General features: G+C 41.9%; 1 protein-coding gene across 1 annotated transcript in view; it reads right to left on the bottom strand.

Annotated features, from left to right (window-relative positions):
• The window catches only part of LOC126215358 (uncharacterized), a 121,399-nt gene extending 107,354 nt beyond the window's left edge, over positions 1-14,045 (bottom strand). The window contains exon 1 of the mRNA XM_049942049.1: positions 13,998-14,045. The gene's annotated coding sequence lies outside the window, so the exon portion shown is untranslated. The remainder of the gene's footprint in view (positions 1-13,997) is intronic.
• Between the last annotated feature and the right edge of the window lie 843 nt (positions 14,046-14,888).

The following is a 14,888-nucleotide window of genomic DNA, read 5'->3' as shown; positions in this document are numbered from 1 at the left end:
TGTGTTTCCCTGTTCATTTTCGAAAAAATACGGTCCGATAATCCCATGTGATGAAACACACCGTACTGTCACTTTACTAGCGTGTGAAGAGCGCAGGTGAACGTCAATAGGATTCGTGTTTGCCCAGCAACGGTAGTTCTGTTTATTCACAGAAGCTGTGAGATAAAAAGTGTGCCTCATCTGATATCCACAGCTTGTTTAGAAACTGTAATGCCCCTACGTAATGTAATATTCCCGCTGCGAGTACCAGCGATGATGCCCTGCCGCAATTGAGACGACAACGCTCTTTGCTGTGACGACAACGCTGGAGATAAGGAATGCGGATTGGACGTTGTGTTTTCTTTAGGTCAGGTAAGCATGCATATAGAAGTAATTTTGAAGTGCAAGGGAGATACAACTTGTAATCGCAATTATAAAGAATAAAAAAATTTAATTTGTGAAAAAGAAGGTAAATACCGTCTACGAACTTTTATTCGGTGTAGGATCCCTGGACCTTCATAAAACTAAAAGTGTGTTAAGGAATACAGTGCATAGTGATTTCTTCGCGAATTAATAATACTGGGCGAATTTGCTACTATCACGGTCCGAACGACGCCCAATATTCCACCGTCTGCTTGTGTGTTAAAGACGCTCTCTAAGCGACCAGTTTGTTAGTCAGAAGATAATCATACTGCCACTGTTATACCTTCCCATTCTGAAAGCGTTTTCAGAAAATCTTACGGCGACTGTGAGTATTGTAGCTGCCACGAGAGACGGAGTTATCGCGAGTTGTAGCAGTTTCCTCCGACTTTCCCTGGTGTTCTCTGAGAAACGGAAACCTCCGACCGCCAACTCGTCCTGTACCTAACCTGTCTCTCCTTACAGCAGCCACGAAGAAAACATATTCATCTATAGTAAAATGTTTTTATAGATTGTTTGTAATAGACTGGTAAAAAATTTTAATATGTACGCATCTAGGCAAAAAATCAAAAGAGAGTTTTAAATGCAGTACCTGTCTTATCTGTGTCAAAGTCAAAGGTCAAGTTAAGTATTTATTTTCTCTTTACGACGTAGCAGCTCATTTTAAAATTCATCGTCATTGTTTATTTTTGTTATTTGTTGCCAGAATCCGAATCGTTGTCCTTCAGTTGTAGGTTGTACGGATGAAATTTTAAATACAGATGAATAATTCTGCGAAACACTCTGTCGGGACATTCAAACCACTGCTGCCTGCTTACGAATTGAACGCCGTGGGCTCCGTAAGACAGACTTGCGTACATCAGTGTTCGTAGGAGAAAGCACACTTCTTGGTCGTCCTGTTGGTTTCTTCTTGAGGGTAGATCCAGTCTCTTCAAAGTTATTAATCCAACATTTTATTGCGCGTTTTGACGGAACGGCGTCATGACGTCCTACATTATAAAAACGTCGAAACTCCCTCTGCGCCGCTACCAAGCCATCACTGTTTTCATAAAACATTTTTATGGCTAACGCACACTGTTATCCTTACCACTGATCCATGATTAATGAAATGGCGGACTGTTTACTAGCTGTCACGAAGCCGCAGTGCTGCCACCTGCCCATGGCTGCCACTACTCATTTCAAACATACCCATTATTGTGTCACCCTGTATTTGTGACATTGAAGATATACAGGGTGACAATTATTGAACTATATGGAAAAAATGTAAATTAGGTACAAACTACGGCGTGCACACACTTTATTCAACATCGCTACAAATATTCGGATTTAGATGATGACGTGTTCGATATGCCTGCCATCGTTGGCGGTGATATGGCTGGTGCAGACAAACAGCGAAATTCTGCATGAGCAACTGAAGTGTCGGAACATAAATGCTGTCGATGATCTCCTGAATGGCTGTTTTCGGTTGAGCAATGGTTTTAGGGCTATTTCTGTACTCCTTGTCTTTAATATATCCCCACAAAAACGAGTCGCGTGTGTTCAGACCCGGATAATATGGCGGACATGGAGGCCAGAATTCGGTCTCCAAAATGCGCCTCCAGAACATCAAACACTCTCCTGCTTCGATGGGGTCGAGCTCCGTCTTGCATGAACCACATCTTGTCGAAATCAGGGTCACTTTGGAAAATGGGGATGAAATCGTCTTTCAAAATCTTCATGTTCCATTCAATAATCTCGCTGCAATCAAGGAATATCTCACGGATTATTCCGTGACTGGATATTGCACAGAAGACAGCCATCCGTTGAGGGTGAAGAGACTTCTTGATTGCGAAATGCGGATTCTCAGTCCCACAAACGCTCCAATTTTGCTTATTGACGAACCCATCTAAATGAAAGTGAACTTTGTCGCTAAACCAAACCACTAATTCCCATCATGCCCCACTGCCAACAGTGCAGTTTGAACGTCCTAACGCAAACCGTTCAGAAGTTTTGATGTTTTTATTTCATGTAGTTCAATAATCATCACCCTGTAGGATCATGACGACATGATGATGAAAAATATTGATACAACAGACGAGCAGTCTAAGTAAACATAAAAGGTAGTGAAGTAAAAATTAATGTAAACAGTTTCTTTTTTTTATTTCTCCTTATAAATCAATAAATGGCACAAGTTTAGCGTAGGTGTATGTTACCTGTTTAGGCAGAAAAAGTTTGTAATTTTGATTAGTGAGAATATTTAAAAAATATTTTTTCCTCAAGAAGCTTCTCAAGAAAAAAGGGGTGTCTTTTTAAGTTCAGGATCGTTGTATAATCAGGTAAATAGGAATATAAACGAAAATATCCAAGTCATCATTTACGTAACATATTGATAAGACATCATACTTCAAAGCATATAAGAAGTACCAGGACTGTTCACAAGACCCAACATTTACTAATTAGGGTCAAGTCTCCAGTTCTGGCCACTACCCCACTTTGATGTGATTACTGAACTGTTTAGCTTCTTTTGAACACCAACAGTAGATTATTATGAACAATATGAACTGTTCAATTCCATTATATGTAGAAGCATTTCTTTTCTTGTTTGGAGTCATAATTTTGTGAAAAAGTCTGTGTTGTAGAAGATGAGTTTTGTAGCGTTTTCTTTAAGCAATGCATAATCTGATTTTCATTTTATACACATTTAAATAAAACTGTATCTTTTGGGAGGTAGGGCTAAGAATTATAGTTTCATTTCTTACACGTTAAATATGATACAACTCAAAAACAAACCACTGAACTTCTATGGCCATTACAAGATCTTGGTTCACTGTTACGGCACAATCAGAGACATGTGACCTATTTTGGCCACTTCTAAAAATACGTACAAAGCATCTATAATACAGATTTTATTTAATTAGGCATATTTGAAATATTTCTGGTGTTTTTTATATCAAGATATGCCTAATTAATTGTCTTGCCTGAACATCTCATATTAATTTATCTAACCTCATAATAGTGAAATATGCTACCCATATTATGAAAATATAAAATTTTTTAGCTCGAAGTTTTGAAGTCAACGAAAGAATAATCAAAGTTAAAAACGCACAACAGACTACTATTGATGGTATTAAGGCTACTACTGCAAACAAGTTTTACAATGCTCCAAGAATATTAGTAAATAAAATTTCTGGTCGATCTCCACAAGAATGTACTGTGCACTGTGGCCTACGTTCTGTTGCAAGAGGGAAAATACGAAAATAAAAATAATAATATTGGTAGGCTTGGTTCTGGACTGTTTCAACACGCGATTTCCAGGTAAATCTCTATGTATCTGCTCAAAAACTATTGAAAAGGCAGAGTTGTGAAGTTCTAAGGCTGCATACGAAACAATCAACCTTGAGAAAAATGATATCGTGGCTTTCTTAAGAGAGGCAAATCTTTGTCACAAAAACATGGTGAAGGTTAATGGGACTCGAGATGACACTGCAGTTGCAGCCCAAGGTAACAATTTTATGGATGTAGAGGAGAAATAAACCAGTACCTTGGAAGCTCTCTCTCAGTATTATGAGGCAAACCACCTACGTCCGAACCCTTCCAAGACGCAGGTCTGTGCATTCCATTTAAAGAACAGGGAGGCAAATCGCGAATTAAATGTAATATGGAGAGGTGAACGTCTCGAGCATTGTAAAACGCCCAAATATCTTGGTGTCACATTGGATCACACACTGACCTATAAACATCATCGTAATGCTACAAGGGAGAAAGTCTCAACTAGAAACAACACCATCAGGAAACTAACCAGCGGATCCTGGGGTGCAAACCCAAAAGTGCAGAGAACTTCAGCCCTTGAGCTCAGTGTGTCAGCCGCGGAATACGCCTCTCCAGTATGGTCTGCATCAACACAGGCGAGAAAAGTTGATGCCGCGGTGAATGAAAAGGCACGGATTGTTACCGGATGCTTGAGGCCAACCCCAGTGAACAAGATGTACTTAATCATGGGGATCGCACCGCCCAACATACGACGTGACATCGCTGCCGAAGCCGAAAAAAACCCAGCAAGACAAGAACATGCGTCACCCTTTATATGGACACCAGCCTGCTGACCGACGGCTCTGTTCCAGGAAGAGTTTCCCTGGAAGGGTCGGCTGCAGAGAATTGTTTGAAAAGGTGGGAAATCGACCTGAGAAACCCCCATAAAGATGTAAAAGAAGAACTGGCGCCTGGTGGAGACCTACCATAGTCTGGAGAACCCTAAACCGTATGAGGTTAGAAGTACCAAAGTGCAAGACAAACCTGCAGCAATGGGGTTTCCTAAAAGAGAATGAGAACACTCTCTGTCTGTGTGGTTCTGTCCAGGATCCTCAACACCCGTTTATCTGTCCGTATTTAGACCAGCCCTGCACAATAAATGACTTATGGGAGGCAAATGACAAGGTCATATTGGCTGCTGATTTTTGGAAGTTTGAAGTCTAGTTTCGGACACGGAAAGTAAGTAAGTAGGGGACAAAAATAAGGAATTGATCCCAGAAAGTATCTGGAACTCTGTTAGGGTCATTTAACATATCCTTATGTTTCAGAGTTTTTAATGCGGATAAAACCTTTTTTCTGGCTCCTAAAAGGGAATTAAACATAGATTGTTTCTCGGCCCATCATTACAGTACTTTTTGTTTGTTTTTCTGTTTCACTCAATTGCTGTAACTTTTATCTCCTATTTTTTAAGTAATTTTAAACTTCTTTGCTATAGTTAACATATAACCAATCTCGATTTGTCCTTCAGATGGTCATAAGTGGTTCCCCAGCACTACTCTATACGGAGCAGATAATTTATCAACCCACAGCCCATCTTGTATTCATATGCCAGTTTACAGAACATCATTTAACTACTTATTATTGATGAACATACTACTTCCTGTAAGTAATTTTGCACGAGTAACCCACTGCTGTAACTCTTGTACTCTGCTTGCTTAATGTGCCTTGAGACACAAAGGAGAGTTGAGCATTTTTAATCTTCACTTTACCTTACTCACAGGACAAGCTCAACTGACAAAAATGTGCAATACTTCAAGTTTTCTCCCCTTTTCCCTGTAATCATAGATATTTTTTATACCCCTGCGATCATTTTTGAATTACATTAATTTAGATATATCATTTAAAGCATGTGTTCTAAATGGTGGGATCTGGTGTTATGTACTTCCAAGTATGGCAATATGTCTTTTTTTGTAACTGTGTACTCACACTATTTATTCAAATATTGTGCCACTTCAGTGTTACCTTGCATCACATGTTTTCAATAACAATACCAATTTAGCAAAACAAGGCGCCATGGCTGTTGAAAGATGTGCATACACGAAGTGAAAACACACACATGTAAACAAAAATAAAGACATACGTTTTGCAGTTTTCCCCCTGTTGTACTCCCCACAAACTTTCCTACAAAACGAGCACCAGCCTACAACGGTGTGCTCAGATCCACGACATTCGTGCACACACAGCCACACAGGATACCTCAAACACCATCGGTATGTATTTTTTTATATCCTTCAAGGCCAGGTTAGATTGCTCAAACCGTGTTCCTCGTCTAATTGAGTGCCATAGCCGATCCTTGCTACACCTCCATACGAGTAAATCGTGAGTACGACGAGCAGACACACTTATCAGGCGCATATGTTAGCCGCACTCACGACATCGAAAGTAATCGGCAAGAAGACCAGACATTTGCAAAAATCGAATGGTTTCCATCATGTCTACGCCCACAGGCTACTTTAATTCATCTATATTCGTGGAAATACACTCCTGGAAATCGAAATAAGAACACCGTGAATTCATTGTCCCAGGAAGGGGAATCTTTATTGACACATTCCTGGGGTCAGATACATCACATGATCACACTGACAGAACCACAGGCACATAGACACAGGCAACAGAGCATGCACAATGTCGGCACTAGTACAGTGTATATCCACCTTTCGCAGCAATGCAGGCTGCTATTCTCCCATGGAGACGATCGTACAGATGCTGGATGTAGTCCTGTGGAACGGCTTGCCATGCCATTTCCACCTGGCGCCTCAGTTGGACCAGCGTTCGTGCTGGACGTGCAGACCGCGTGAGACGACGCTTCATCCAGTCCCAAACATGCTCAATGGGGGACAGATCCGGAGATCTTGCTGGCCAGGGTAGTTGACTTACACCTTCTAGAGCACGTTGGGTGGCACGGGATACATGCGGACGTGCATTGTCCTGTTGGAACAGCAAGTTCCCTTGCCGGTCTAGGAATGGTAGAACGATGGGTTCGATGACGTTTTGGATGTACCGTGCACTATTCAGTGTCCCCTCGACGATCACCAGTGGTGTACGGCCAGTGTAGGAGATCGCTCCCCACACCATGATGCCGGGTGTTGGCCCTGTGTGCCTCGGTCGTATGCAGTCCTGATTGTGGCGCTCACCTGCACGGCGCCAAACACGCATACGACCATCATTGGCACCAAGGCAGAAGCGACTCTCATCGCTGAAGACGACACGTCTCCATTCGTCCCTCCATTCACGCCTGTCGCGACACCACTGGAGGCGGGCTGCACGATGTTGGGGCGTGAGCGGAAGACGGCCTAACGGTGTGCGGGACCGTAGCCCAGCTTCATGGAGACGGTTGCGAATGGTCCTCGCCGATACCCCAGGAGCAACAGTGTCCCTAATTTGCTGGGAAGTGGCGGTGCGGTCCCCTACGGCACTGCGTAGGATCCTACGGTCTTGGCGTGCATCCGTGCGTCGCTGCGGTCCGGTCCCAGGTCGACGGGCACGTGCACCTTCCGCCGACCACTGGCGACAACATCGATGTACTGTGGAGACCTCACGCCCCACGTGTTGAGCAATTCGGCGGTACGTCCACCCGGCCTCCCGCATGCCCACTATACGCCCTCGCTCAAAGTCCGTCAACTGCACATACGGTTCACGTCCACGCTGTCGCGGCATGCTACCAGTGTTAAAGACTGCGATGGAGCTCCGTATGCCACGGCAAACTGGCTGACACTGACGGCGGCGGTGCACAAATGCTGCGCAGCTAGCGCCATTCGACGGCCAACACCGCGGTTCCTGGTGTGTCCGCTGTGCCGTGCGTGTGATCATTGCTTGTACAGCCCTCTCGCAGTGTCCGGAGCAAGTATGGTGGGTCTGACACACCGGTGTCAATGTGTTCTTTTTTCCATTTCCAGGAGTGTAGATAAATCCATACCTACAAACGAAAATGAAAAACTAAAAATTCTTCTAAATTAAAAAAACTATTCGTCCAAATTATCTCAAACTTACTAAGAATGAATTTAAGTACCGACTGAATTGGAAAGAACCAATTATTTAAATCAACGCACACGAAAAAAATCTTATGCAATGTCTAGCGCTGTCTTTTAAAACCACATTCTTTTTTTTTCAATGAACAATGATGGCGCTTATCCACAGTAGACAACCCATTTATTATCTATGGCCAGAAAGTAAACACATAATATCAATGAGTAATCCATGACGTCATTTGTCAAAGCGGAAGGGTTGTATCCCGTTCTTCAGTAGACATTACCATGTAGATACACTACTGGCCATTAAAACTGCTACACCACTAAGAAGATTACGTGCTAAGACGCGAAATTTAACCGAAGGGAAGAAGATAATGTGATATGCAAATGATTAGCTTTTCAGAGCATTCATATAAGGTTGGCGCCGGTGGCGACACCTACAACGTGCTGACACGAGTAAAGTTTCCAACTGATTTCTCATACACAAACATAAGTTGACCGGCGTTGCCTGGTGAAACGTTGTTGCGATGCCTAGTGTAAGGAGGAGAAATGCGTACCATCACGTTTCCGACTTTGATAAAGGTCGGGTTGTAGCCTGTCGCGATTGCGGTTTATCGTATCGCGACATTGCTGCTCGCGTTGGTCGAGATCCAATGACCGTTAGCAGAATATGGAGGTGGGTTCAGGAAGGTAATACGGAACGCCGTGCTGAATCCCAACGGCCTCGTATCACTAGCAGTCGAGATGGCAGGCATCTTATCCACATGGCTGTAACGGATCGTGCAGCCACGCCTCGATCCCTGAGTCAACAGATGGGGACGTTCGCAAGACAACAACAATCTGCACGAACAGTTCGACGACGTTTGCAGCAGCATGGACTATCAGCTCGGAGACCATGGCTGCAGTTACCGTTGACGCTGCATCACAGACAGGAGCGCCTGCGATGGTGTACTCAATGACGAACCTGGGTGCACGAATGACAAAACGTCATTTTTTTCGGATGAATCCAGGTTCTGTGTACAGCATCATGATGGTCGCATCCGTGTTTGGCGACGTCGCGGTGAACGCACATTGGAAGCGTGTATTCGTCATCGCCATACCGGCGTATCACCCGGCGTGATGGTATGGGGTGCCATTGGTTACACGTCTCGGTCACGTCTTGTTCGCACTGACGGCACTTTGAACAGTGGACGCTACATTTCAGATGTGTTACGACCCGTGGCTCTACCCTTCATTCGATCCCTGAGAAGCCCTACATTTCAGCAGGATAATGCACGACCGCATGTTGCAGGTCCTGTACGGGCCTTTCTGGATACAGAAAATGTTCACTGCTGCCCTGGCCAGCACATTCTCCAGATGTAAGGAGGAGAAATGCGCACCATCACGTTTCCGACTCTGATAAAGGTAGGATTGTAGCCTGTCGCGATTGCGGTTTATCGTATCGCGACATTGCTGCTCACCAATTGAAAACGTCTGGTCAATGGTGGCAGAGCAACTGGCTCGTCACAATACGCCAGTCACTACTCTTGAACGGTGGTATTGTGTTGAAGCTGCATGGGCAGCTGTACCTGTACACGCCATCCAAGCTCTGTTTGACTCAATGCCCAGGCGTATCAAGAATGTTATTACGGCCAGAGGTGGTTGTTCTGGGTACTGATTTCTCAGGATCTATGCACCCAAATTGCATGAGAATTTCATCACATGTCAGTTCTAGTATAATATATTTGTCCAATGAATACCTGTTTATCATCTGCGTTTCTTCTTGGTGTAGCTATCTTAATGACCAGTAGTGTAGTTTCAAAACGGCGATCACACTTCTCCTTGTTAGCGTGTTCACGCAGTTCCATTCCGTAGCAACACAGAGCATAAAAATATTTCACTGCTTTTTCGGATAAATCATGGGTTTCGACGCTATCCTTATTTTGCAGGCAGTAGCACAGCTTAAATAGCTGCGATTCAAACGAGGAGCAATTAAACTTATAATCCTCGTTTACAGGACTGTTTCACCCTCTCTTCTGAATGTATTACTTCGAGACACGTCGTCCGCCTGATTAGCACAAACAGCTCCACGCCTTCATTTGTTATCATACCTCACGGCAGGCGCTGACGACATTCCTGCACGAAAGACGTAAGTACGCCACTGGCCCTATTCTAGACTTTTACCATTTAGATTTGTCCAAACTCTAAAGTCTTCGATACCGTCTGCCATGAAATCGTCCTTGATAAGCTGGAAGCAACAGGTTTCAGAGGAAGAGCTGAAACGTGGTTTCAGTCATATCTCAAAAACAGATCTCTGATTGTAGTGCTCACCACTGATAATTGGAATAGAAAAACAAGGTTAGTTGCAAAAGCAGTTCCCCGAGGTGTGCCGCAGGGCAGCATCTTAGGGCCACTAGTCGTTCTCATATCCTCTTCAGTCCTCAGGTATCATCTATGATACCTCCAGATATTATTTTTTTTCTGGGGCGCGTACGCAGCGGAATCTTTTTCGGCCTGTGGTATCATACACGATAGACACCGCGCTTGCCGCAGCTCGCTTGTTCGTGCTTCTGCCAAGCGCCACTAAGTGACAGCACTGATTGGTAAATACTAATTCTGGAACAGCACGGCATGTCTCGGCGAAATAAAGTTAAAGGCATAAATTTTATCAATTACATGTGCTTTCACGTGCTTTAACAACTTAGGAAAGCTCTACAGACAATACTCACTCAATAGTCAACTACAAATTAACGTTTTACAGGATTTATAAAAGTTAATGTTTTGGGTATCATATTCTATACCCTGGGACTCAATGTCGATTTTGTTCACGTCAATAGAAGTGAGGTTATATTTGATTTCCGCTTGATTCTCAGGCTTGACTGATGAAGAGATCACTGAGTTGGTCAACAGAATTGATCCAGATGAGTCTGACGTAGAGTCTGATGATGAAAATGACGCTTTGATACAAAGAAATGAAAGTGAGGAAAGTTCATCAGATGAAGAATCTGTACCTCTTGCTAAAATCCGAGAAAGAAGCGAGTTTTGGAGGCATACAGATGTGTAAGGATAAGCGTGTTATTAAAGAAATTACAGTCTCTTACTAGATGGTTTACTTAAAAAAAACTAATTTGCCTTTTTTTTAGTTTTCAGGTGCTTAGCACTTCCAAAAACCTCCGATCCAACATTGCTGCCAGCACATCAGTAGCCACAGATGAACTCAAGAAACCATTTGAATACTTTTGCAAATACTTTCATGGTTCATTGTTAAGAATATGTCTCAATTCACAAATTATAGGCATGTCAGTAAAACAGGAAAATCACTAAAATGTACTGTAGAAGAAATGGACAAGTTTTGGGGAGTGAGCATTGTTGCAGCACATCTAAGAATGTGCTGGGAGAGGAAAAGTAGGTACCCACTAGTTGCAGACAATGTTTCAAGAGATAGATTTTACCTACTGAGGAACAATATAAAATTAGTTGACGACAATGCTGTTAGTGAACAGGAAAACAATACCACTTTTGGAAAATAAAGCCAATATTGGAGACTGTTAGAAAGGGATGTTTAGAAAACCATCGGTCAACGGAAATATCTATCGACGAGCAGATGATTCCGTTTCACGGACAAGTGAAAATGAAGCAGTATGTAAAGGGAAAACCTAACCCAGAAGGTTTGAAGAATTTTGTCACGGCACACCTTCATGGCATACCCCTCGATTTCTGTATGTATGAAGGAAAGGGGAAAGAAATTCAGTCTGAAAAAGTGCCCCCTCCAGAGAAGTTAGATGTAGGAGACAGAGTAGTGGTGAAACTTAATGATACATTGACAGAGAAATCATCAATTTATGTTGACAGATATTTTACTTCTGTTCCCCTCCTCGACAAGTTACTAAGAGACAGGAACATTACTGCCACTGGCACAATAATGCTGAGTCGCATCCCCAGAAGTATACGGTTTGAGGAAGATACAACGACGAGAAAAACAAGAGGCAGCCATGATCAGGTGGTAAGGAATGACGGGAACCTAGCAATTATCAAATGGTTTGACAACCGAGTGATTTATCTGGCTTCAACAGAATTAGGTGTTGAGCCAACTGAAAAATGCACTCGGTGGTCTAAAAAAGAGAAAAAGTACATTGAAGTTCCTCGCCCATGTGTAGTAAAGGCATACAATACTTACATGGGAGGTGTTGACCAGTTAGATAGGACGGTGGGAAAGTACGGCACGAGACCCCGGACCCACAAATGGACCATCAGAGTGAGTCATCACTTTATTGATTTTGCAATTGCTGCTGCACGGTTGGAATACAGAGAGACTGCAATGCAGAATGGTATTGTAAAGAAACATACAGTGCCATGCTATCAGTTCAAGCTTGATATTGCAGAAAATTTGGTGGATTTTCACCAACAGTCAAGTTTACTGATCGAACCTGTGGAGCAAGAACTAGACTCCGAAGATGAAGGAAAAGACCGTGGCATCCCATCCCACTACCACCGATGGAAGAAAGAAAAGCAAGCAAGCTTCATTTGCCTGAAATGATGAATCGTGTTCAGAAGAACAGGTCAAAATGCTGGGCAGAAAGCTGTGGAGGTCTTACTTTTGTACAATGTGAGCAGTGCAAAGTGTTCCTTTGAATCATTGCTGAGAGGAACTGTTTTAACAAATTCCACAAAAAAACAAAATAAATTTAGTATAAGTGTTGTTAATTTACATTTGATACTTGTGGTAATACCAAAAGACGGACAATAATTTGACACATTTTGCTATGGTAATTTCATTTATATATTTTTAATTGTTTACATAATATAGTCAAAAATTTTGATACCAAATTTCTGTTTTCACCTATCATGGTATCTACAGAAAATATGAACAATGTGTGTAATATTTCTGACTGGAATTTTTTTGGAATAAATCAAAATGAAACTGCATAGTTGTGTGTATAAATGCCCTGCTTGAGTCCCAAGGTATCATATGTGACACCATCTATAAAAAATTGTGCATGGTTAAAAACTTTTTTGAGGTCATTCATAGTTAACTAGCATTAACAGATTGCAATTAACACAAATCTAGCTCACTTGAAATTTTAATATATGCTCGGGACTGAAGAGGATATACGTAAATGACTTACTGCTACAATATGATACAGCCAAAATTTTATTACATGCAGATGACGAGTCTAAAATTGAGTGACTTCAAAAACTCATCACATTCCACTACTGATGAAGCAGTAAAAAGTATTTAGACTTGGTTTAGTGCAAATAAACTTACAATGAATGCAATGCAAACAAATTGCACTCAGGATGAAGACATTAATCTATTACTGGATGACAGACTAACAGAGAGAGTGCAGTTTGCAGAACTTGTAGGGATTCTTGTAATGAGGCTATAAATTGGAAACATAATGCAAGATTTCTTCTACACAGACTTAACTCAGCCTGATTTCCACTGAGTGTTGTCGCAAGTGTTTCCACTTTAGAAGGCATCAGAATGGCATACTTGGAATATTTTCATTCCGTTGCCTCATATGGAATAGCATTATCGGCAAACTCAGAATCTGATTAAAAAGAAATTTTATCTTACAAAAATGAGTTGTTCGAATAATTACCCACAGCCGCACAAACCTATCTACAGGTCTCTTTTCAAGACATTAGGAATACTTACTCTGTCATCACTCTATATATTTAAAAGTGTACTCTTAACCAAAGCAAATCTAAGCACTCTCCACACAAATGCCGACTATAACAACTCTAACATATGGAATAGGAATAATCTACACACCGAACAAATAAAAACAGTAGCAACTCAAAATTTATATCATCCGTTAAGTCTTTAATGCATTATAGAGCTTATATGATTCTAAGTTGGAACTTTGAAAATTTTATAACTCATAAACGTTGCAACTCAGCATACGAATACCTCTCATATCAAGGAAAAGATTTTATAAACTTATCTCCAATATAATGCAGTTCTCTGATAAGTCCTGTGAGTAGCTTGTATCTTTGTATGTTTCAGTTTATACTATAGTATTTTACTACCTTTATTACTCTTTATTCTATATGTAGTTATTACTGGGAAACAAATTACTATATACCATTCACATGCAAAGAAACTATAAATTTACTGGTAACTGTTGTAAGCAGTTACATTTCGTACATTCCATATTTTTAATTTCTATGTATGGCAAGTCCAATACCGTTTGTACGGTGGCTTTCATGCTAAATAAATAAATAAAACTCGTCGTCCAGCTGTATATACTGCACGGACACATTGCCGTAGTAAGGCCCGATAGTTCGCGAATTCGAAGCAAAAACTAAACAATACGAGGATTGAGTTAAACGTGTAAAGGAAATAAGCACAGAACTTACCGCGCTCCGCTTGCTTACGATGCGCGCACCATGTACACACCTACACCCTCCCGTCTAGCAATCGATACTGTGAGACGCTGTCCCGAATAGCGCCGAAGAGAGCCGAAGAGTGGCGGTCTAGCATCGATTGCGTAGCAGACGGAACGACGTGATCCTGGGTTTCCGCGCTACATTCTAGATAATACGAAACTAAAACAGAAAGCACTTGATCATACTGTTTATGGCTGGCTTTATATTGTTCCAGCCTGTTTTATCACAACTTTATTTTGCCAACTGTCCATTTTCTCACAAACTTGAGTCATTGTTGCAGTGTTTTGACACGACGAAACATCAGCTTCTTTATCCCGATCTTTCAGCAAAGACATCGCTATTTTATGGCTCTCCGCTGGGTCAGCCTTTCCAAACAGAATGCGCTGTACAGCTCTTTTCTTTTCCGTTGTAGATCGATTTTTCTCTTCTGGCATGAAGTGCTTATCATTGTGGTTGCGTATTGCAGTTAACGTCGCTTTTGTGGAAACTAGTGTATTACGTGTTATCGAAAAACAGACAAAGTCTATTCACCGAGAGCTGGGACGAAACATAAACAGTGTCACGTGAGCGACTATGCTCGTTTCCAGAGAAAGCATTCGGTGTTCACGTGATACGTAGGGATGTGGAAAATCCTTGGGGCACGCTTTGCAGCTGGTGGCGCGTTCGGCTGGCTGGCGAGCTGTCTCAGGGGACCGTGAGAAACCTGGGCAACAATGAGCGAAATAAATGTAACAATAATGTTAAACTGAGTTCATTCTGTCGAAGCAGATATATTTTCATTCAGATTGCTAACAAAACGCTCCATTCAAACACAATTAATTGTTAATTTTAATAACAGTATCAGTAATAATAATGATAAAG

The sequence above is a fragment of the Schistocerca nitens genome, chromosome 12 (genome assembly GCF_023898315.1).
Source record: "Schistocerca nitens isolate TAMUIC-IGC-003100 chromosome 12, iqSchNite1.1, whole genome shotgun sequence".
Lineage (NCBI taxonomy): Eukaryota > Metazoa > Arthropoda > Insecta > Orthoptera > Acrididae > Schistocerca > Schistocerca nitens.
The sequence above is the reverse complement of the archived record's forward strand: the minus strand, read 5'-3'. Positions and strand labels throughout refer to the sequence as shown.